We start from the raw sequence: 26,150 nt of genomic DNA, 5'->3' as shown, positions 1-26,150 counted from the left end.
CCCTTGGTGCGAGCGTCACGTGTCAGATAACGCTTGGCAACACCGCGTTGTAATTATCGTGTCCCCCCGCTTCTACCCGGATGACAGCGGCGCCCGGGAATAATATATGTCTGTGATAACGAGTGTTCAACTGATCGTGACTACTAGCGCTCTCCAGCGGGACAGAATCACAACCGTGACCTTGAACCGAGCCCTTAAGGTCACATAGTCGTGTATGTATTAATAAAAAGGGACAAAAATGAAATATTGTCAGTAACATTAAATTTGGGGGAAATACAATATTTCAAAAATGTTATGTGTTATGGGGTCAAAGGGTCAGAATCTGTTGGCGTAGTGCAGGATGTCTGTAATGGTGTAGGTGAAGCACCTTTATTGACTCAGTTTGCATGAGTCATTTTAGGCAGTCTCGGTTTTTCGCCAAAAGAGCCCAAAATCCTCCATGTTGGTTAGCTTTCATTAAGATCTTCGGGGTATCGAATTGCTTCGAAGCTGTAGGTTCCAACAAGTCTTTGAGCGATAAAATACATAAACTTTCAAGTTATTTTCCACCAATAAGTTTTTTTTAAATTTACTATATAAAGTACGTCAAAATTTATTTTGAAATAAAGCATAGTCTTAGTAGAAAACCACCTATGATACCACAAATTAACGATTAATTGTTAAAGCTGGAATAGTACCTTAGTAGCCATTGCAATTTGTTTTCTATTCATCTGTTCATGCGTATTTATGACATTTTTAGACACGTGAGATTTTTTACAATGTTCTTCAGTATCAGTCGCGGTGGAAATTACGATTATTGTAATGTACTCGCACAAAACAGAACAAGAGCACATAAAAGCTTCACCACCAAAAGTGGTACACATTAAATAATTGAAGCTATAGCAGCTCGTACTATTCGTTTACCGTGCCCAAAAGTTTTAAATACTCCTCACTTACAAATAAGTGTAACTATGTTACACCGCGTACTGATACAAACATTTTGGGACCAATAACAATTTACGATGTAATTATAATATTCTATTAAACTGTACTCCTCCCCCGTGTATTCGGCATCCAGTTATCCGGAACTACAGTTATGAGGAAAACATCTGCTGGCCCGTACAACCTCACAACACGATGCCCTCCTCCCTTTCCTTTTTCCTCTTTGTCAAACCCATAACACCCATTCAATTGCCTTTTATGGTAGATGCGGCAGTTGCTTACAGCGCTACACCTTATCTTTCAGGTCGCACGTCGACCTCGGCCGGCCGCTAGTGCTAGATAGTGAACTGGCAATGCAGTTGTGCCGTATATATTTTGGACGTTTAGTATTTGTTTATACTGTGTTATGTGATGTCAGCAACAATTAACATTAATGTGTGTCCAGATGTAGCAATCCAAAATATGTAATGACCAAAAAGAGTCCTGGATAGCCGTTTTTAAATCCTCTGAAATCATTTTTTTAATAGACGTGATATATAATTACTATGCTACACTTATTTGATAAGTTTCCATTCACGTGTGACATTTCAAGAGTAGTACAGTTAGAGCACCCCTCAACCGTAATTCCCACAAACGGAACTCTCGATATCCGGAACTAATTTTCTAAAAATTGAAAACATTACAAAACACCTCCAAAACATTTCCGCACTGGAACGAGGCGTTTTTGCTTTTCCTGACTGTACATGTCTTGTAGGCGTGCGCACGCACGTCTGTCAGAGAGCTAATTATAGCCAGTCTTTCCCGCGCATTGCGTAAATACACCGCTGGTTTTCGCGTCGGATGTGAATTACTGTAAAGATGTTTATGCTGTAAGTAGTTTAATTTTATTGTTTCACTATGTCAAGTAAACGGAAAATTCCGGCCGGCCCGAGAGTACACACGCTGACACACGTGATAGCCAGTAACATTTACTTCCAACGTGTTATGCTTTCAGTTTGTAGACAATAATTTAGTGTACAAATATGTATTATATATATATTTATACGTTAATATATGGTTAAACAGTCTACATTTATCTGTATTTTCTATCTCTGTGTTTTTAAACAAAATGCTTGAAGTGTTATTCTTTTGTATGTGAAATGTAAACTGTGCGTGGCAGTGACTATACACTCTCCAGGAAGTGTGAATCACTAGCACGTCAACACAGAAGTAACACAACACTGTAGCTGTAGTCCTACTACCTCCCCCGAACCCTCTTCATCGTCCTCTTCGCTCACGCACGCACCCACCCACAGCGATAAGAAACACCCGCTTGCCAGCTTGCTAGAATGAAGGTTATTCAACCAGCCCGGAGTTTTACGACCCGGCACGTTTTGAAAACAGTACTTGTAGATCTACATATTTTTTATTGTATGGTTTTATAACTGTGGAAAATATTTACAGTACAACTTTGGCTATACATATAAGTTGATATGTGCAGCATGTAATGGCTTTTTTCTTTGCCTCCCTACCGCAACTCCCCTTACCCGGAATTTTCCCATAACCGAAATAGACCTCCCCCCAATGATTCCGGTTGAGGAGTGCTCTACTGTATTGCATAAGGCTGTGCGAACGTTCAAAATTTCGAACTCGAACCGAACTTTGAAATATTTCGGTTCAAGTTCGTGTCAATAAATTTGGTTTCGAGTTAGTTTTTTGTGACAACACTAGAACTTGTTAGTTTCCACATTTTAATGATAAGGGCGCCTATATGGCAGTTTGTAGGGGGGGGGGGGGGGGGGGGGGCAGAGTATATGATAGTTTGTAAGGGGGGGGGGGGGGGGGGGGCAGACCTTCAAAAATTGTCAAAAATTACTCACAATTTGCCAAAAATCCTCAAAAACCCTTACATTTTTTCCTCTTCCTGAAAGCTGGGGAAGGGGGGCTATGGCTCTACCCTGCCCATGGGTATGGGCGCCCTTGGCTCACGGTTCCAAGGATGGCATTCGTAAAATAGCTGCCTTTGTAAAATCGGGGCTGGCACTTTTGCCCCCCCCCCCCCCCCTCCCCATTTTATATTTTTAACTTGTCCAACTAAATATATTTGGTATTACTTGTGTGTATTTTGTCGTAATAAACAAAATATCAATAAATATTAACGACTATTACTGCAACGAGGAAAAAAAACCATCCGCAGCGTGTGAACGTGGAATGCGCACTGGCCTGCCCCGCGGACTGTCTGCCGCCCGCCCTCTCCACGCTTCCTTCCCACGCTGCGGCCAGTCCCGGATGCTACATTCTCTTTGAATATCTGCTGTGCGTTACAGCCTGACCATGCGTGGAATGAGGAAATTATGCCGCCTTTCACACTCACTGTTATTGTTCGAGTTCAGTTCGAACTTGAAAATTGCAGGTTCGCACAGCCCTAGCTATTGCATATTCCAACAACGCTGAGGACAAAGACGACACAGGCCGGGCGAGGCGTGGGTTGTTGCAGAGAAGTGCGTTGATGGCTTTGCAAAATTAAAAATCTTCAAGTGACTGATTATGTTTACAAAAAAATATATAACAAAAAAGTTCCGCTGTCCAAGCATATTGCGTTCTGAAAATACAGCATGAGCGGTACAGTCGTCAATACGCAAGATGAGGAAGTTGTATGACTTGGTTGTAAAAAGGCCAATGCTAATTTTTAACAAAAATTACGTTGGCCCTATGACCCAAGCCATACAACACAAGCATTTACTTACTTTCATAACACGTGACTACAAGTTCATTATGTAAGTATGTTGTCATGTTAATAATTTCTACACATATATTTCATATTGTTACCTTGGTGGAACAATTTCTGCTGCCAACAGCTCACCAGAACAGAAAGAATGGTACAGTGTGATGCGCACGCAACCAGTTAGTTAGTCCTGAATCAGTATAATCTGGCCGGATATTAATCGGGAGAGGTATAAGGTGCCGTCCTTTAATCACGTGATGTTTTTTTTGCAACTTTTTACCCCCTGCCCTCTGGTGATATAACGATGTTTTTTCAGCCGTTACACACGTATGGATTTCGTTACTCACATTTTTTGTATGTTTTACGCATGCGCGCGCTTATTCGGTGAATTAAAAAACGTACGTTACAAAGAACGATGTTTCTTTATTAAGTAAAGTATAATTTGGAAATTCGTCGTCAAAGTTTTTTACTGTTTATTAAAGGTATTGTGTGTGTAGAAAAGTTTGAGATTGGAACAGAATCAATGTAAGAAAGTATTTTTTTCAAATTATAAATATGTATGTTTTTGTTTTTTTTATCATCGTGTATTTTCACGTTTTTTGTTCTTATCTTAAAAGAGATATTATAACGTTCATAAATAGTGTAATTTCCTGCTTATAATGTTTGCTTTCTAACATTCAATAAATGGGGAAAAAATGTTTTAAAACCAAATTATTCCAACACGATAAAAAGTTTCCTTTATGTATGTTTATGTTTACAATCACTGCCATACAATACATGAAGTTTGTTAAAATACTTTTTTATGCAATATACTGAAGTTACACAATGTTCATAGTTACGTGTCAGTTGGCACCCTTAGTCAACTCTTCTCTTCCTTGCCATTCCAGTGGGTATTCAGATGCACGTACATAGTCCTATGATATTTAAGTTGCCAACCATTGAGCGAGGGCATAACTAAAAGTGTTTTCTATTGCTTACAAATATTTTTTTTTTTTTTCATTCATACGTAGGAATCCCAAAATTAAACATTTTCAGGTGGCAAAGGAGTAGACGTTCTCACTCTTAATGTTGTCGTCATGACTCGTGAGACAATTTTACAAAAAATGTGGCAGTGTATCTTAAAAGACAAACAAAATTTAACCAGGGAACAAGACGAAGTTGAAAAATTGTTGGCTTGTTTCAGAAAATTCATGTATCACGTATACTATCTTTGGTTTTAAGATTAAAGTTGTTTACATAGCTTGGTGAGTCCATTGGTACAAAGCTCGAACATTGTTAAGTGCTAAATTGAGATTTCCTGCTTATAATGTTTTTTTCTTGTGCTCCCTTGAAAAACATTATAACAGGGTTCTTCTGTATTTTCAATGTTAGATGTCAGTCCCGTGCCAGCCTGTGTCAGTCCCATGGCTCAGTATTTTTGTTTTTAATTTATGAAAACCAAGGAAATGAATATTATGTTGGTTACTTCAAGCTACAAAATGATCAGTTTTATCTTTCCACAATAAATGCATAAAAAAACTATTTTTTAATTTTTTTTATCTCGGACAAATGCAGGTCTCAAATTGTCACTTTGCAAATATTCACCCATTTACATGGTGTGTCGGAGTCTAACACACAGTATTATTTATTTCAAAATTGTTTTATTTATTGAATTTTTTTTATTAAACTAATGTTGTTTATATGGGTATGTAAATTTAACTGTAGCCTTTAACTAATGGTCAGAATATAAATACAGTAAGTCTCCCATGATTTTCTTATTTTTTTAAGAGACAATTGAGATTTATTTGGTAATAGCAGTGGGATGCCATAAGCATTCACATGTATATATTTTTTGATATTAGTAATAATAAGATATTAACATTACATATTTATTAGAAATAACTCATACTTAAAGAGATGTGGCACTTCACACCCTCAAATTCCCTTTAACAAGTTTCTGATTCAGCATGGTTTTCAGGTTTCCTCACTTAAATATGTTTCTTTTCAATTATGCTTAACCGAATGAGTTCACATTTCCGGTACTAAAATATTCATGTACTCTGTTTACTCTGTTGCTTGACACACCAAGTAAAATCAGTTGTCAAACATTGGACAACAATGTACCAGTATGGCAAAATTGATGTAAGAAGCACGATTTAAAAATAAAAAAATAAAATAAAGTTGTTGCTGCAGTTACCACCACCAAGTAAAAGAGTTTAAGAAGGGGAAGACTGAATGTTAACATGCAAAATATTTCTTAACTGAATAAATTTAAAGATTTCATTTGCAAAACCTTCCCTCATTAATCAAGTTCTACAAAATACAGAGAAATCATGTGTCGTGAGTAATGTGTAAATGTAATATATAAGTTCATATAACTTTTATCATTACGATGAATAACAAATTAAAATATTGTGTACCTCATGGTTTTTCAGAAGGGTATGAGACTGCAATACATAATGAGGGATATTAATATGTTACTGCTGGAATTGAAGAAGAGGAAATGTAGAATTGAAATCATTATGTTACCTCCTATACCCCGCCTGCAGCCAGGAAGTAATGAAGAGCACATAAGAAAATTGTACAACAATTTTCTGTGCTACAGAGCAGGTAAACTGGATTTAGTCCATTAGTACCTGCCTTAAGTATAGAATTAGAACAATACAAATAGTATAATGTAATTTTTTGTTGTATGAGATAACAAAAATAACAAGATGTCAATTTAGATAACATACAGTGGTTATGTACAGTGATGGCCTAATAAAAAAAAGCTAACGACGCAACAACGGAACACGTAATAAAAAGAAAGAAATTTTCAAGCTGCCGCCTTTAAAACTTGAAATCGTAAAACATTAGGAAAACAAATGGGGGATACTATGTATAGCTCATGTATATCTTATGACATGAAATTATCAACAAACAAAATTAAAACTTTTATTTTCATTATTGTGAGAAATTTAATAAGTGAAAAAGTTATGTATGTAATAAAAATAACATTTAAATTTATGTACGTAAATTCTGGCTGATGTTTGCCTGAGTTTTTGCGTCTTGCATAGTGTATACAAAAGTATACGAAAACATCTTTGTTGTATTTATGCGTTTTGCACTTCTTGAGTTGTTACGTTTATTACGTAGTTTGTAAACCCAGCCAAAGTGTGAGAATGCTCTCTTCCCTTTTCATACGACTCGCTCGCTCGCTCGTGATGCAAACTTGAGTAAAGAGCGCATGTAACATAGCGTCTCCGTGTGTGGCAGGGCTCAAGTGCCCTGTAGCACTGATTCGCACAATTTTCTCTGATTATCCTCGGGTTCTTAGTTACCAATTGAGGAAATTTATGTTTCAATTTATGTGGTATATATCATGAATTCTAGTAATCAAATGGTATAACTGTTTAAACTTACATAGTTCATTCCACGATATAGAGAGGATCTACAGTACAACATAGCGTTTGGAACGATTCAAATGTATTTGTTTTAAATTCATGGTAGTTTTATGAAGTGTGATTTATACGTAGTATCCCCCACAACATACGTAATGATTGGTCCTGTGTAGATCTAATAAAATGAATATCTCAGTAATACTGCCCTGTGCTTATTTATCAAAGGGTATAATGAGTTCATTCTCACCTGGGCCTGTACTAGCTTCGCATCAATATTGTCATGATCATTTACGGCCTATAAATACGCCTATGTACTTCTCTGTGTCTTTAGTAGGTATTTGTTCATTAAATAAAACCATTCGAGGCCTGAGATCGGTAGGCGAGAGATTTCGATGCGATAAAATGATTGTTTCAGGCTTATTTGGGGTTCACGTTAACTCACCATTTTGTAAATCACTGCTTCTTTTCTTAAGACAGAATCAGCAGTGGTCAGTGGCTGTTCGAGGTTACGAGACCTGCTGGACATCACCCTGTTGCCTGCATAGCATTCTGTATTTACTAGGCGATGTGTGGGTCATGGCATATGGCTTACATAACTATTACAAGGCAGAAAATGCAACATTGTAGCACCCCTTCTTTCATTGCCTTAATGTCACATTTTAAGCCTTCCACCTAGACTCGGAAGGTTCCTTTGTTCTAAGTAAGAGTTTAGTAATTTAATGTACCTTTAAGTATGGGAAACCTGTTTGATGAAATTTAAACTTAGGCTTAGATTAATCTCTATCAAAGTGCTCTTTATACTTCCAGGAATTTTTCACGCATTGGTAATAACATAGACCTTAATTAAAAATTAACAATGGAATTGTCAGCATCTTGAAATAAATAAAGAATGAAGAACTAAAAGCATGCATTCAAAACTGTTCTGCCTCGTGCGAAAATAATTTTCCCATTGCTGTTGCCTACACAGGTGCCGCTTTCTTTATAAATGTTTTTAATTAATGTGGTTAGTTAAATATTGTTGGGCCTTTTTTAACATATGTTGCTGTCAAACTTCTCATTTATGGATCTCGTAAGAGGTATATTTCTTATAGTGTTAATGTGATCTCGCTATAGTAATTTTCTATAAATTAGCAAATTTTAAATCTTTAATCATCCATTTTGTGAATTATTATATCTTTTAGTTTGCGGTTTGTAGTCTATTTTTTGCTAGCTCGAAGTTGTGGGCTATGCTAATTGCTAAACAAGGCCGTGCTGTCCGTGTAAAAATGGGAGCTGGATTGTAGTCTGCGGAGGTTTAGGCATATCGTGAATGTAAATATTACATAAAACGAGCTCTAACATGCTCGCTTGTGGGACATAAGCTTTAATTTTTTGGTCCGATTTTATCCTTTCTGTGGTGACTATAAAAGTTTGTTAGTCTTAATACGAAGCAGGTAATATGATATATAAATTGGAGAAGCCAGTCTTATATAGTTAATAATTTAAAATTTTTAAAGTGTTTCTCTAGATTTAAAAATGCCGCTAGAATATAACTTTTCTAATTGATTAAAGTTTGTATATGTATTAACTATAGTAATGAGCAGCTGTTATCTGCGAAAACATTTAACTAGTTTGGCAATGCATTTCTATTTATATCTGAGGTTTGTATTATGTGTTCTTCTTGGCCCCCAGCTTTGTGAAAGGGATCAAAATGCTACACAATAGGAACATTTTTAATCAACCAACTAAATGAAAAGCATGAAACTGATTAAAATTGAGAATATTTTTCTAGTTATTCACGATATACTCTAGGTATAGGAGCCCTGGGAATCGAAGTAATTGACTTGGAAAAATTTTTTACTTGCACAAATGGAGGGGCCAAAGCTCACTTGTATGAGAAGTAAGTACTAAATTTATATCAGATGAATTATAATCCTATATTGTTTTGTTCTAAATATTTTCTAAAACTCAGACACTATCATATGATAGTATATTTTGCTAAACCAGAGGTGATTTTCTGAGAAAGTTTTTTCAGACTCTATCGGGCATTAAAAAAATTTTAATTAATTAACATTCTTTACTTTATGTATTGAAATATTGGTACTTCAGACATTTATAACGAATGACTTTTGCTAAATATGTGCCAACCACCAAATAAAATGTTAATGAAATATGGATGTGTTTGCTTGGTAATTTTCTGTAAAGAACATTGTTTCTTTAGAGTTAATAGTAAAAAAAAAATCCATTACTATAAAAGCAATTTGTATCACTATTATCTTGTGATTTGCACCAAATTGTACTGTTAAAATACTGTTTAAATTTATTGTAAATTTATTGCTACAATTACAAACATCAAACTGATTGATGTTACTTTTACTTCCATGACATTGACGTCGGGCCGGCGAGTTCTCAGGGTGGTGGGTCTTGGTCATTGTGACTAAGTGAGCAGGGGCTAACTACATATATGAAAGAACACGGTTAAGGTGAAGCCTGTTTTAATATTGAATGACAATAGCTCTGCACACGGTGCTGCCTTAGCACTTGGCCTGAGATGTTACTTGTGCCGAAGCATGCCGCAACACGCTTAGATGATGTCAACGGGTTGCCAAAGTCCTCTCCGGTTTTGGGTGTCACAGCTTATAAAACTTAAGGGGTGACAGTGGACGCGCTTACAGAAGGCGTGATGCGAAAAGTAGTGTGTTGAGAGTCCGCAACACACTGTAAGTACAGATGTATTCAGGCCCGGACTGGTCAGGTTGTTGGTTAGACAGCAATTGCCGAAGGGGGCCCCCAAATAAATTTTTTTTTCTCTGAAATATTTAATAGATTTACAAAATTTCCTCTGTGTATTTTTCATTTTGGGTCACATATTTTACGTTTTACGTTGGTGATACTTTACGTTGTATACACCTAAAACCTCCCTAGCACATATTCAACAGGCGAGGGGTATCGTAGACTCTTACCAGTATGACTCATGTCGCTCATCCCCTCGCTGCGTGTGCATTTCGGTCCGGGGGGGGGGGGGGGGGGGGGGAGTGCTGGCGGTAGGGGAAGTGACAAGCTGAGTCAATACTGTACCAGCTCAGTAACTGCGTTGCATTGCATGTTACAATTGCAGCACGTTTATTCTGTATGTAATCGGCTAAAATGTGTTAAGTTTATGTTTACAATTAACAGCAACTAATGTGTGCGCGAAAAGTGGTTTGAATTCGAACAAAACCACATCATTAAGCTCAGTAAATATGAAACATGTGTATCCAAGTGGTGCTAGTAAAAGGAAAGGAAAGAAAAATAATATTTCAGTAAATGTTAAAAGCTCGCAAAGTTTGAACCAGGGTGTCTACTGACCCTGGAAAACCTGGGAAAATCAGGGAATATTGTAATCAGGGAAAAATCAGGGCATTTTTTCATAAATCAGGAAATTTTTGTTTGGCAGGTTGTAGTTGGCAATACTTTTTTGTTTATTGATCAGCTTGCTTTGACGTAGCATCAAGTGAATCCCCTCCCATTTTTATTTACCATTGCATTCGGAAGTGGCGTTAAATCACGTGATACAAACTGGTTCAAGCTGGTCTGTTATCTTGCTTACGTACGTGCTGCGGCATGTGCTTCCCGCGTTCGAATTACACCGACAGGTGCATTTAATTTTAAGTAATTATGGATGCCCCCAACGTAAACTGGGCATTTTTGTTAGCTTTGAAAATACATATCACAGACATTTTTGGTGAAGATTCGCCATCGTTGCTAGAAATTGGTAGCTGTGGGCTTCATACGGTCCATGGTGCTTTCAAAACTGGAATTTCTGCTACACAATGGGACGTTGTTAGTTTTTTGAGGCACAGTTACTTTTTGTTTAAGCATGTACCTGCAAGGAGGGCAGATTACATTAGAATAACTAGATCAGAGCTTTTTCCTCAAGAAATTTTGTGCAATCAGATGATTAGAAAATACTGTAGTTGCTGAGCGTGCCATGAAAACGTTACCCCACCTAAAGAAATTTGTTAGTGAAGTTTCTATTTCATCTGTCTTTCAATGTAGGTAGTGGAAAGTGCTCTTGAAGATAATCTTCTAGAAGTAAAATTTACATTTTTCCACTCTTTGGCATCAGAGCTGGAATTGTTTCTTACAATGTTCCAAATAAATTTGTTAGTGAAGTTTCTATTTCATGTCTTTCAATGTAGTGAAAAGTGCTCTTGAAGATAATCTTCTAGAAGTAAAATTTACATTCTTCCACTCTTTGGCATCAGAGCTGGAATTGTTTCTTACAATGTTCCAAAGTGAAGCATCCATGGCACCTTTTCTGTATGATTCACTGGTAGACATTTTATTAGCTTTGGCAGGAAAGTTTGTGAAACCAGAGGTACTGAAGAGCTTTAGGGAAAAATTAGTGGTGCACCGATATGACTTTACCGATTACCGATTCGATTACCGATTATGAGAGCAATAATCGGCAGATACCGATTCAGTTACTGATTATAATGAAGAAATTTTTTTAAGTGTAATAATGCACACAAAAATTTTTATTCCCATGTGAATTTAATAACAAGATAAGGTAAAGTCGAGAATACAGTTATAGGTAATAACAGTATAAAAGTATATAAAATACACTATTAAGTCATTGCAAAGTGTAAATTAAATTAACTTCTATTTATATTTGTTATTGTAAACAACTTGAACTACAGTCTACTGAGGATAAGTTAGCTTCGAATCCTGGATTCATTTCCCAAGAGGTACCATAGTTACAATACCGTACCATAAAAATCGGGTAACTCGACGAAAGACGTTGGTGCAATACAGGCCTAACTCAAATTATTAAAATTTGATGCAACTTAGCCTTCCAATTAAAAAATATGTACACATATATATATATATATAAACTGTAACGTAATTATAAAATATTGATAAAAATTAACCTACAATGTCACTCTTGTGGTGTGTGTGTGATCATGCTATTGATTTATACCTCCAACGCGGCAAAATAGCCAAGTCCATGTCGCATTAAAATTAAAATCAGACTTTCTACATTATGCTCGCTTAGTACACCTTAAAGTACACACATGTGGGTGCAATCCAGTGTATCAGCTTCGGGGTTATGTACTCTGGTGTTTTTTTAAGAGGCCTTCGAACTTGCGATTTTCACCTCCATTGCAGAATAAATCGCTAAGTCCATGACGCCTTAAAATTAAAAACAGACTTTCTACATTATGCTCGCTTAGTACACCTTAAAGTACACACATGTGGGTGCAATCCAGTGTATCAGCTTCGGGGTTATGTACTCTGGTGTTTTTTTAAGACGCCTTCGAACTTGTGATTTTCACCTCCATTGGAGAATAAATCGCCAAGTTTATGACGCCTTAAAATTAAAAACAGACTTTCTACATTATGCACGCTTAGTACACCTTAAAGTACACACATGTGGGTGCAATCACGTGTATCAGCTTCGGGGTTATATACTCTGGAAGCTGATACACTGTATTGCACCCACATGTGTGTACTTCAAAGTGTAGGGTAGATGGGGGCACAATGAAACAAGGGGCACAATGAAACAGTGGTTGTTTCCTCCATATTTGAAATAACAGACTGGTGGCACTAGTGGTGGTTGGGATCTGTACTACAACATAGAACATTGGAGCAAGTAGAAGATGCTATCATGTATTCTATGGATAGCATGCGACTTTAGTTGTTTTGGTAGCTCAAAAGTAAAAATTTTGTATTTATGTTAATTTTATTTTACAAATATTGTTTTGAAAACATGTGTTTGTTGAAGAGACTGTTGGAAAGGGTGTAGATCACTTTTTAATCAACGTAAGTATCAGAAGTGTGTGTTTATATTAATTTAGAGGTTAGGTGTGTTTAATAGTAGAGTGTTTGGAGGGGCACAATGAAACACTTTATAATTGTTTTGTTTCATTGTGCCCCAGTTGCAATATGCTTGTTTTTATATTTATAGTAGGTAAATTTAAAAACAATATCTAATTCATGTAAAATGGTAAATATTTACAAATTGCAATAAAACAAACCTGGTATGTTTCAGATAACATCATGGTTCGAAACAGAGTGAGAAAAACGGAAAAGGGAAACTTTTCCGAAGGTAACATGTGTGAAGCTGTTGCGTGAGTTCAAAATGGTTTCAGCTTGCGCAAAGCTGCGACTGCCAAAGGACTAAAATATGCAACACTTTGTCGGTATGTGAAGAAGAAAAAATTAGCTGGCCCAGAGGTAAGCATTAGGATGTGCCCACATTATGACTGTAGAAAGGTTTTTACCAAAGAGCAAGAAGATGATTTAGCGAAATATTTGTTGAAATGTTCCAAGATGTATTATGGCTTGACAACAAAAGACTGTAGACATTTAGCTTATGAAATGGCAAATGTAAATGGAATAACCTGTCCAAAGAATTGGGAAGAGAAGCATTTGGCAGGCATAGACTGGTTTTCAAATTTTATGAAGAGGCATCCTGATATAAGTCTTCGGTCTCCAGAAACATGCAGCTTGTCAAGAGCTACTTCTTTCAACAAAATGAATGTGAAATTGTTTTTTGACAACCTTGAAAAAGTGTACCTAGCACACTCTGAATTTGCTGATGGAACAAGAGTGTTCAACCTCGATGAAACAGCTACATCTACTGTCCAAAAACCGCAGAAAGTCTTGGCTGAAAAAGGGTCGCGGCAAGTAGCAAAATGCACGAGTGCTGAAAGGGGCACAACTGTTACTACTTGTTGCATTGTAAGTGCTAGTGGAAACACAGTTCCTCCTGTAATGGTATTTCCCAGGGTGCATTTTAAACAACACATGATAAAAGATGCTCCAGCTGGTACATTAGGACTTGCCACACCCTCAGGGTGGATGAATTCAGAGCTTTTCATTGAAGTCATGAAGCATTTCGTTCGCCATACGAACAGCTCTAAAGATTCTCCTACATTACTTTTATTTGATAATCATGAGAGTCACTTGTCTCTTGAAGTGATAAATATTGCCAGGGACAATGGGGTAACAATTGTAACCTTCCCTCCCCATTGTTCCCACAGGTTACAACCTCTGGATGTTGCTGTATACAAAGCATTCAAGTCGTTCTACAATGCAGCGGTTGATACCTGGATGATGCAACACCCTGGTAACACACTGACACTATATGACATAGCTGGCATCGTGAAAATCGCTCACGAAAGAGGCTTGACACCAGGAAACATTATGTCAGGTTTCCGAAAATCAGGAATTTACCCTTTTGATCGACATATCTTCACAGACAAAGATTTCCTCTGCAGTTTTGTCAGTGACAGAGCACCACCTGAACAGAAACAACATGAGCAAACTCTACCAACAACTTCTCTGCATTCTACAGAAATGGACTCATCAGCATCCCTTCAGTCTACAGAAATGGTTGAGCTTTCAATGAATGAAGCTGCAGATAATTCAGTTGTTTCTGAAGCTGAAAAAGAGGAACTTGCATGTAATTCTTCTGAGCAAAGAATCACACTTAACAAAAATGCCTATTGGACAACTTACAAAAGCCCAGAGTTGTTCAAGGGTTATCCGAAAGCTGGCAACCGGAAACGAAAATGTAATTAACTTAAAAAACAAAGCATGATTGCCACTAGTACTCCAGAGAAAAATAAACTTATAGAAAAGAAGAAGCTGCTTGGAAAGAAAAGGAATGTGACAAAAAAGAAAAGAAGAAAAGCTCTGTTCAAGGCACATCCTACTGAGTCCACAGACGAAGATAGTCCAATGGAGGTTCCTTACGCAGACTCTGATAATGATGAAGAACGTATTGATGATCTGAGAGAAGAGTTGTGTCCTAAAAGTTTTGAAGACATTGAGTGTAAACCCATCATTGGAAATTTTGTTCTCGTCGAATATGATATTCCGGGAAAGAAAAGTAATTTCTACATAGGAGAAGTGATGAAGGATAAAAATACTGAGAATGATTATGAAGTCAATTTTCTTCGTAAAAGCAACAAAATGGCCAATAAGTTCATAAAACCTCAAATCGAAGATAGAGCAGCAGTCAACATCTCCCAAATACGATATGTTTTCTCAAAACCCACATGCTATGGGCAGACAAAGAGACAAAAGGGTTATCTTTCTTTTGATTTTGAGTTTTCACATTTGAATATTAAGTAGGTGAATTGAAAGCGAGGTCTTCTAAGGACAAATATTTAATTTAATTTTGTTGTAATGTGTACATATCTTGTAGTAGTGTCAAAATGTTTTTCTACTGTTTTATTGTATTCACAGAAATAATGTTTCATTGTGCCCCTTAATGTGTTTCATTGTGCCCCTATCATGGGGCACAATGGAACAAATGCAGTGGGGTAGAAAATATTACTTTGCTAAACTGTTTGTGGCTTTATCTTCAATTTTGTGTTTTAATTTGATAACCTATTCATACACAAGTAGTGTAAAATATTTTCTGTTAATATCCATGCATAAAACTTTGTTCTTTTCAGCTTTGTAACTTTATTGTTTCATTGTGCCCCCATCTACCCTACTAAGCGTGCATAATGTAGAAAGTCGGTTTTAAATTGTAAGGCGTCCTGGACTTGGCGATTTATTCTGCAATGGAGGTGAAAATCGCAAGTTCGAAGGCGTCTTAAAAAAAAAACCAGAGTATATAACCCCGAAGCTGATACACAGGATTGCACCCACATGTGTGTACATTAATGTGTACTAAGCGTGCATAATGTAGAAAGTCTGTTTTTAATTTTAAGGCGTCCTGGACTTGGCGATTTATTCTGCAATGGAGGTGAAAATAGCAAGTTCGAAGGCGTCTTAAAGAAACACCAGAGTACATAACCCCGAAGCTGATACACTGGATTGCACCCACATGTGTGTACTTCAAAGTGTACTAAGCGTGCATAATTTAGAAAGTCTGTTTTTAATTTTAAGGCGTCATGGACTTGGCTATTTATTCTGCAATGGAGGTGAAAATCGCAAGTTCGAAGGCGTCTTAAAGAAACACCAGAGTACATAACCCCGAAGCTGATACACTGGGTTGCACCCACATGTGTGTACTTTAAGGTGTACTAAGCGTGCATAATGTAGAAAGTCGGTTTTAAATTGTAAGGCGTCCTGGACTTGGCGATTTATTCTGCAATGGAGGTGAAAATCGCAAGTTTGAAGGCGTCTTAAAAAAAAACCAGAGTATATAACCCCGAAGCAGATACACTGGATTGCACCCACATGTGTGTACATTAATGTGTACTAAGCGTGCATAATGTAAAAAGTCTGTTTTTAATTTTAAGGCGTCATGAACTTGGCGATTTATTCTGCAATGGAGGTGAAAATCGCAAGTTCGAAGGCGTTTTAAAAAAACACCAGAGTATATAACCCCGAAGCTGATACACAGGATTGCACCCACATGTGTGTACATTAATGTGTACTAAGCGTGCATAATGTAGAAAGTCTGTTTTTAATTTTAAGGCGTCATGGACTTAGCTATTTATTCTGCAATGGAGGTGAAAATCGCAAGTTCGAAGGCGTCTTAAAAAAACACCAGAGTACATACCCCGAAGCTGATACACTGGTTCGCACCCACATGTGTGTACTTTAAGGTGTACTAAGCGTGCATAATGTAGAAAGTCTGTTTTTAAATTTAAGACGTCATAAACCTGGCGATTTATTCTGCAATGGAGGTGAAAATCACAAGTTCGAAGGAGTCTTAAAAAAAACCCAGAGCATATAACCCCGAAGCTGATACATTAGATTGCACCCACATGTGTGTACTTTAAGGTGTACTAAGCGTGCATAATGTAGAAAGTCTGTTTTTAATTTTAAGGCGTCATAAACTTGGCGATTTATTCTGCAATGGAGGTGAAAATCACAAGTTCGAAGGCGTCTTAAAAAAAACCCAGAGTATATAACCCCGAAGCTGATACATTAGATTGCACCCACATGTGTGTACTTTAAGGTGTACTAAGCGTGCATAATGTAGAAAGTCTGTTTTTAATTTTAAGGCGTCATGAACTTGGCGATTTATTCTGCAATGGAGGTGAAAATCACAAGTTCGAAGGCGTCTTAAAAAAAACCCAGAGTATATAACCACGAAGCTGATACACTGGATTGCACCCACATGTGTGTACTTTAAGGTGTACTAAGCGTGCATAATGTAGAAAGTCTGTTTTTAATTTTAAGGCGTCATAAACTTGGCGATTTATTCTCCAATGGAGGTGAAAATCACAAGTTCGAAGGCGTCTTAAAAAAAACCCAAAGTATATAACCCCGAAGCTGATACATTAGTTTGCACCCACATGTGTGTACTTTAAAGTGTACTAAGCGTGCATAATGTAGAAAGTCTGTTTTTAATTTTAAGGTGTCATGGACTTGGCTATTTATTCTGCAATGGAGGTGAAAATCGCAAGTTCGAAGGCGTCTTAAAGAAACACCAGAGTACATAACCCCGAAGCTGATACACTGGGTTGCACCCACATGTGTGTACTTTAAGGTGTACTAAGCGTGCATAATGTAGAAAGTCTGTTTTTAATTTTAAGGCGTCATGGACTTAGCTATTTATTCTGCAATGGAGGTGAAAATCGCAAGTTCGAAGGCGTCTTAAAAAAACACCAGAGTACATACCCCGAAGCTGATACACTGGTTCGCACCCACATGTGTGTACTTTAAGGTGTACTAAGCGTGCATAATGTAGAAAGTCTGTTTTTAAATTTAAGACGTCATAAACCTGGCGATTTATTCTGCAATGGAGGTGAAAATCACAAGTTCGAAGGCGTCTTAAAAAAAACCCAGAGCATATAACCCCGAAGCTGATACATTAGATTGCACCCACATGTGTGTACTTTAAGGTGTACTAAGCGTGCATAATGTAGAAAGTCTGTTTTTAATTTTAAGGCGTCATAAACTTGGCGATTTATTCTGCAATGGAGGTGAAAATCACAAGTTCGAAGGCGTCTTAAAAAAAACCCAGAGTATATAACCCCGAAGCTGATACATTAGATTGCACCCACATGTGTGTACTTTAAGGTGTACTAAGCGTGCATAATGTAGAAAGTCTGTTTTTAATTTTAAGGCGTCATGAACTTGGCGATTTATTCTGCAATGGAGGTGAAAATCACAAGTTCGAAGGCGTCTTAAAAAAAACCCAGAGTATATAACCACGAAGCTGATACACTGGATTGCACCCACATGTGTGTACTTTAAGGTGTACTAAGCGTGCATAATGTCGAAAGTCTGTTTTTAATTTTAAGGAGTCATAAACTTGGCGATTTATTCTCCAATGGAGGTGAAAATCACAAGTTCGAAGGCGTCTTAAAAAAAACCCAAAGTATATAACCCCGAAGCTGATACATTAGATTGCACCCACATGTGTGTACTTTAAGGTGTACTAAGCGTGCATAATGTAGAAAGTCTGTTTTTAATTTTAAGGCGTCCTGGTCTTGGCGATTTATTCTGCAATGGAGGTGAAAATCGCAAGTTCGAAGGCGTCTTAAAGAAACACCAGAGTACATAACCCCGAAGCTGATACACTGGGTTGCACCCACATGTGTGTACTTTAAGGTGTACTAAGCGTGCATAATGTAGAAAGTCGGTTTTAAATTGTAAGGCGTCCTGGACTTGGCGATTTATTCTGCAATGGAGGTGAAAATCGCAAGTTTGAAGGCGTCTTAAAAAAAACCCAGAGTATATAACCCCGAAGCTGATACACTGGATTGCACCCACATGTGTGTACTTCAAAGTGTACTAAGCGTGCATAATGTAGAAAGTCTGTTTTTAATTTTAAGGCGTCATAAACTTGGCGATTTATTCTGCAATGGAGGTGAAAATCACAAGTTCGAAGGCGTCTTAAAAAAAACCCAGAGCATATAACCCCGAAGCTGATACATTAGATTGCACCCACATGTGTGTACTTTAAGGTGTACTAAGCGTGCATAATGTAGAAAGTCTGTTTTTAATTTTAAGGCGTCATAAACTTGGCGATTTATTCTGCAATGGAGGTGAAAATCACAAGTTCGAAGGCGTCTTAAAAAAAACCCAGAGTATATAACCCCGAAGCTGATACATTAGATTGCACCCACATGTGTGTACTTTAAGGTGTACTAAGCGTGCATAATGTAGAAAGTCTGTTTTTAATTTTAAGGCGTCATGAACTTGGCGATTTATTCTGCAATGGAGGTGAAAATCACAAGTTCGAAGGCGTCTTAAAAAAAACCCAGAGTATATAACCCCGAAGCTGATACATTAGATTGCACCCACATGTGTGTACTTTAAGGTGTACTAAGCGTGCATAATGTAGAAAGTCTGTTTTTAATTTTAAGGCGTCATGGACTTGGCTATTTATTCTGCAATGGAGGTGAAAATCGCAAGTTCGAAGGCGTCTTAAAGAAACACCAGAGTACATAACCCCGAAGCTGATACACTGGGTTGCACCCACATGTGTGTACTTTAAGGTGTACTAAGCGTGCATAATGTAGAAAGTCGGTTTTAAATTGTAAGGCGTCCTGGACTTGGCGATTTATTCTGCAATGGAGGTGAAAATCGCAAGTTTGAAGGCGTCTTAAAAAAAACCCAGAGTATATAACCCCGAAGCTGATACACTGGATTGCACCCACATGTGTGTACATTAATGTGTACTAAGCGTGCATAATGTAAAAAGTCTGTTTTTAATTTTAAGGCGTCATGAACTTGGCGATTTATTCTGCAATGGAGGTGAAAATCGCAAGTTCGAAGGCGTTTTAAAAAAACACCAGAGTATATAACCCCGAAGCTGATACACAGGATTGCACCCACATGTGTGTACATTAATGTGTACTAAGCGTGCATAATGTAGAAAGTCTGTTTTTAATTTTAAGGCGTCATGGACTTAGCTATTTATTCTGCAATGGAGGTGAAAATCGCAAGTTCGAAGGCGTCTTAAAAAAACACCAGAGTACATACCCCGAAGCTGATACACTGGTTCGCACCCACATGTGTGTACTTTAAGGTGTACTAAGCGTGCATAATGTAGAAAGTCTGTTTTTAAATTTAAGACGTCATAAACCTGGCGATTTATTCTGCAATGGAGGTGAAAATCACAAGTTCGAAGGCGTCTTAAAAAAAACCCAGAGCATATAACCCCGAAGCTGATACATTAGATTGCACCCACATGTGTGTACTTTAAGGTGTACTAAGCGTGCATAATGTAGAAAGTCTGTTTTTAATTTTAAGGCGTCATAAACTTGGCGATTTATTCTGCAATGGAGGTGAAAATCACAAGTTCGAAGGCGTCTTAAAAAAAACCCAGAGTATATAACCCCGAAGCTGATACATTAGATTGCACCCACATGTGTGTACTTTAAGGTGTACTAAGCGTGCATAATGTAGAAAGTCTGTTTTTAATTTTAAGGCGTCATGAACTTGGCGATTTATTCTGCAATGGAGGTGAAAATCACAAGTTCGAAGGCGTCTTAAAAAAAACCCAGAGTATATAACCACGAAGCTGATACACTGGATTGCACCCACATGTGTGTACTTTAAGGTGTACTAAGCGTGCATAATGTAGAAAGTCTGTTTTTAATTTTAAGGCGTCATAAACTTGGCGATTTATTCTCCAATGGAGGTGAAAATCACAAGTTCGAAGGCGTCTTAAAAAAAACCCAAAGTATATAACCCCGAAGCTGATACATTAGATTGCACCCACATGTGTGTACTTTAAAGTGTACTAAGCGTGCATAATGTAGAAAGTCTGTTTTTAATTTTAAGGCGTCATGGACTTGGCTATTTATTCTGCAATGGAGGTGAAAATCGCAAGTTCGAAGGCGTCTTAAAGAAACACCAGAGTACATAACCCCGAAGCTGATACACTGGGTTGCACCCACATGTGTGTACTTTAAGGTGTACTAAGCGTGCATAATGTAGAAAGTCTGTTTTTAATTTTAAGGCGTCATGGACTTAGCTATTTATTCTGCAATGGAGGTGAAAATCGCAAGTTCGAAGGCGTCTTAAAAAAACACCAGAGTACATACCCCGAAGCTGATACACTGGTTCGCACCCACATGTGTGTACTTTAAGGTGTACTAAGCGTGCATAATGTAGAAAGTCTGTTTTTAAATTTAAGACGTCATAAACCTGGCGATTTATTCTGCAATGGAGGTGAAAATCACAAGTTCGAAGGCGTCTTAAAAAAAACCCAGAGCATATAACCCCGAAGCTGATACATTAGATTGCACCCACATGTGTGTACTTTAAGGTGTACTAAGCGTGCATAATGTAGAAAGTCTGTTTTTAATTTTAAGGCGTCATAAACTTGGCGATTTATTCTGCAATGGAGGTGAAAATCACAAGTTCGAAGGCGTCTTAAAAAAAACCCAGAGTATATAACCCCGAAGCTGATACATTAGATTGCACCCACATGTGTGTACTTTAAGGTGTACTAAGCGTGCATAATGTAGAAAGTCTGTTTTTAATTTTAAGGCGTCATGAACTTGGCGATTTATTCTGCAATGGAGGTGAAAATCACAAGTTCGAAGGCGTCTTAAAAAAAAACCCAGAGTATATAACCACGAAGCTGATACACTGGATTGCACCCACATGTGTGTACTTTAAGGTGTACTAAGCGTGCATAATGTCGAAAGTCTGTTTTTAATTTTAAGGCGTCATAAACTTGGCGATTTATTCTCCAATGGAGGTGAAAATCACAAGTTCGAAGGCGTCTTAAAAAAAACCCAAAGTATATAACCCCGAAGCTGATACATTAGATTGCACCCACATGTGTGTACTTTAAGGTGTACTAAGCGTGCATAATGTAGAAAGTCTGTTTTTAATTTTAAGGCGTCCTGGACTTGGCGATTTATTCTGCAATGGAGGTGAAAATCGCAAGTTCGAAGGCGTCTTAAAGAAACACCAGAGTACATAACCCCGAAGCTGATACACTGGGTTGCACCCACATGTGTGTACTTTAAGGTGTACTAAGCGTGCATAATGTAGAAAGTCGGTTTTAAATTGTAAGGCGTCCTGGACTTGGCGATTTATTCTGCAATGGAGGTGAAAATCGCAAGTTTGAAGGCGTCTTAAAAAAAACCCAGAGTATATAACCCCGAAGCTGATACACTGGATTGCACCCACATGTGTGTACTTCAAAGTGTACTAAGCGTGCATAATGTAAAAAGTCTGTTTTTAATTTTAAGGCGTCATGAACTTGGCGATTTATTCTGCAATGGAGGTGAAAATCGCAAGTTCGAAGGCGTTTTAAAAAAACACCAGAGTATATAACCCCGAAGCTGATACACAGGATTGCACCCACATGTGTGTACATTAATGTGTACTAAGCGTGCATAATGTAGAAAGTCTGTTTTTAATTTTAAGGCGTCATGGACTTGGCTATTTATTCTGCAATGGAGGTGAAAATCGCAAGTTCGAAGGCGTCTTAAAAAAACACCAGAGTACATACCCCGAAGCTGATACACTGGTTCGCACCCACATGTGTGTACTTTAAGGTGTACTAAGCGTGCATAATGTAGAAAGTCTGTTTTTAATTTTAAGGCGTCATAAACTTGGCGATTTATTCTGCAATGGAGGTGAAAATCACAAGTTCGAAGGCGTCTTAAAAAAAACCCAGAGCATATAACCCCGAAGCTGATACATTAGATTGCACCCACATGTGTGTACTTTAAGGTGTACTAAGCGTGCATAATGTAGAAAGTCTGTTTTTAATTTTAAGGCGTCATAAACTTGGCGATTTATTCTGCAATGGAGGTGAAAATCACAAGTTCGAAGGCGTCTTAAAAAAAACCCAGAGTATATAACCCCGAAGCTGATACATTAGATTGCACCCACATGTGTGTACTTTAAGGTGTACTAAGCGTGCATAATGTAGAAAGTCTGTTTTTAATTTTAAGGCGTCATGAACTTGGCGATTTATTCTGCAATGGAGGTGAAAATCACAAGTTCGAAGGCGTCTTAAAAAAAACCCAGAGTATATAACCACGAAGCTGATACACTGGATACCACCCACATGTGTGTACTTTAAGGTGTACTAAGCGTGCATAATGTAGAAAGTCTGTTTTTAATTTTAAGGCGTCATGGACTTGGCTATTTATTCTGCAATGGAGGTGAAAATCGCAAGTTCGAAGGCGTCTTAAAAAAACACCAGAGTACATACCCCGAAGCTGATACACTGGGTCGCACCCACATGTGTGTACTTTAAGGTGTACTAAGCGTGCATAATGTAGAAAGTCTGTTTTTAATTTTAAGGCGTCATAAACTTGGCGATTTATTCTGCAATGGAGGTGAAAATCACAAGTTCGAAGGCGTCTTAAAAAAAACCCAGAGTATATAACCCCGAAGCTGATACATTAGATTGCACCCACATGTGTGTACTTTAAGGTGTACTAAGCGTGCATAATGTAGAAAGTCTGTTTTTAATTTTAAGGCGTCATAAACTTGGCGATTTATTCTGCAATGGGGGTGAAAATCACAAGTTCGAAGGCGTCTTAAAAAAAACCCAGAGTATATAACCCCGAAGCTGATACATTAGATTGCACCCACATGTGTGTACTTTAAGGTGTACTAAGCGTGCATAATGTAGAAAGTCTGTTTTTAATTTTAAGGCGTCATAAACTTGGCGATTTATTCTGCAATGGAGGTGAAAATCGCAAGTTCGAAGGCGTCTTAAAAAATACCCAGAGTATATAACCACGAAGCTGATACACTGGATTGCACCCACATGTGTGTACTTTAAGGTGTACTGAGCGTGCATAATGTAGAAAGTCTGTTTTTAATTTTAAGGCGTCCTGGACTTGGCGATTTATTCTGCAATGGAGGTGAAAATCGCAAGTTCGAAGGCGTCTTAAAGAAACACCAGAGTACATAACCCCGAAGCTGATACACTGGATTGCACCCACATGTGTGTACTTCAAAGTGTACTAAGCGTGCATAATGTAGAAAGTCTGTTTTTAATTTTAAGGCGTCATGGACTTGGCTATTTATTCTGCAATGGAGGTGAAAATCGCAAGTTCGAAGGCGTCTTAAAAAAAACCCAGAGTATATAACCACGAAGCTGATACACTGGATTGCACCCACATGTGTGTACTTCAATGTGTACTAAGCGTGCATATTGTAGAAAGTCTGTTTTTAATTTTAAGGCGTCATAAACTTGGCGATTTATTCTGCAATGGAGGTGAAAATCGCAAGTTCGAAGGCGTCTTAAAAAAAAAAACCAGAGTATATAACCCCGAAGCTGATACACAGGATTGCACCCACATGTGTGTACATTAATGTGTACTAAGCGTGCATAATGTAGAAAGTCTGTTTTAAATTTTAAGGCGTCATGGACTTTGCTATTTTGCCGCGTTGGAGGTATAAATCAATAGCATGATCACACACACACACCACAAGAGTGACATTGTAGGTTAATTTTTATCAATATTTTATAATTACGTTACAGTTTATATATATATATATATATATATATATATATACATATTTTATAATTGGAAGGTTAAGTTGCATTAAATTTTAACAATTTGAGTTAGGCCTGTATTGCATTAACGTCTTTCGTCGTTTACCCGATTTTTATGGTACGGTATTGTAAGTATGGAACCTCTTGGGAAATGAATCCAGGATTCGAAGCTAACTTATCCTCAGTCTACAGTCTAATAATTGTAATTTACAATGGGTAAGTTTTTGTTGCGGAAAACTACCATTATTATTGACTATCACATAAGGTTGCATCAAGAAATTACCGTTTAACAATGTAAACATGCTGCTTTATTTTGTTCACTTGAGTTTATAGAAAAATGTTTCCACACTTCACTTTTTTTGTCCCTACTCGCCATCTCACTATAATTATATAAAAATGACTAAAAACCAATACTAGCACATGTGATTTTATTAATGTTGACTGAATATATAAAAATATAAATACTTTTCCACTTAACACGTCATACAAATAACAAATGGATAATGTTACCAAAGACGCCCATGACGAGTTTGTAAAACGCAGTGATAAAAACTAGAAGGCATCGGGACCACGATTTTGAACCGCTACTACGACTCGAAAAGATCGATTGTCATAGAATCCACTGCAACTGTTTGTGGTATTTTGATTGCGTGCTATATATTTTACGTCTCTGGCTATAGGTATTGTACAAGGCCACTAAACAAAAGACGAAACGTAAATAAACCCCCATAGATCGACATGCCCTTCGGGCTGGTTCGTACATGTTCGGTTTTATTTTCTTTTTTTTATCTGTACGTTCAAAACAAACATTGCAATATTGATCAAAAAATTGTTGACTAATGTTATTTTATATTTTTTTAAGAGTAAAACACATGTACACAAATATTTCCTTTTACTAATTATGAGATTTTCAGGTAAGTTATTGAGCTATTTCTGTTTGATTTGTTAGGAGATTAGTTTTGTCCGTTTACAAGTTAACATTGCTTGTGTTATTCTTGGCAAGTAATCATTTCTTATATAAATTTTTGTACACTATAGGCTTATCTTTTTAAATTTTAGGTAGCGTGTGGAGATTTCATCTTATGTTCATGAGCGCACAACGTATAAAATATAAAATCATAAGAAATGTTTTCTGGTGGTGTGTAGCAGTTAACCGCATTTAAGTAAAAATATTTTAAAATGATTGTTACCAGAGCTGAATTACATTGAGGTGAGTGCACTTAATATAATTTGGGGTATTGCAGGAAAAATTATAAATTCCTAAAGTGTTTTTTACTTCCTGACATGTTTAAAATTATTATTCTCTATGAGGGTTGTTTGATACTGCAAGTAGTTTAACATGTTTAACATGTGGATAGGTTAGGATTATTTATTACAAATCTGTAATATTGAGATACTGCCCTTGGGTTAGCTGGATTAAAAATACAGTGAAATTTGTTAGGTTAGTAACATTATACGTACAGTGATTCTAAGTACAGTGGAATTTACATTTGGTTAGCTTGGGATAGCACCAATTAAAAATTCTGTAAAATCAATTGAACGGTTGGATGTTACTAACCTAATCTAACCAACCAATATACATTTTACAGTGATTTTTTAGGTTATTATCTCACGTTGCTGCTTTTTGTATGCAAAATAAACTTTGGACACTTTTTTTTTAACTTTAAATATGTACCTGTATTTACTCTGAAAAAAGTTTTTTCTAAATTCAGACTGGTTTTTGAGAAATCACTGTTTATAGTGTCACGGTCTGAAAATTTCATTACTTTTTTTTTCTTAAATTTTATTTTACTTTTGT

At 37.1% G+C, this 26,150-nt stretch overlaps 1 long non-coding RNA gene across 1 annotated transcript in view; it reads left to right on the top strand.

Annotated features, from left to right (window-relative positions):
- The window catches only part of LOC134536707 (uncharacterized), a 129,584-nt gene that overhangs the window by 92,836 nt on the left and 10,598 nt on the right, over positions 1 to 26,150 (top strand). The window contains exons 4-5 of the long non-coding RNA XR_010075851.1: positions 6,040 to 6,214; positions 25,412 to 25,562. This is a non-coding gene — a long non-coding RNA (uncharacterized LOC134536707). The remainder of the gene's footprint in view (positions 1 to 6,039; positions 6,215 to 25,411; positions 25,563 to 26,150) is intronic.

This window comes from Bacillus rossius, chromosome 11 (genome assembly GCF_032445375.1).
Source record: "Bacillus rossius redtenbacheri isolate Brsri chromosome 11, Brsri_v3, whole genome shotgun sequence".
Classification (NCBI taxonomy): domain Eukaryota; kingdom Metazoa; phylum Arthropoda; class Insecta; order Phasmatodea; family Bacillidae; genus Bacillus; species Bacillus rossius.
The sequence above is the reverse complement of the archived record's forward strand: the minus strand, read 5'-3'. Positions and strand labels throughout refer to the sequence as shown.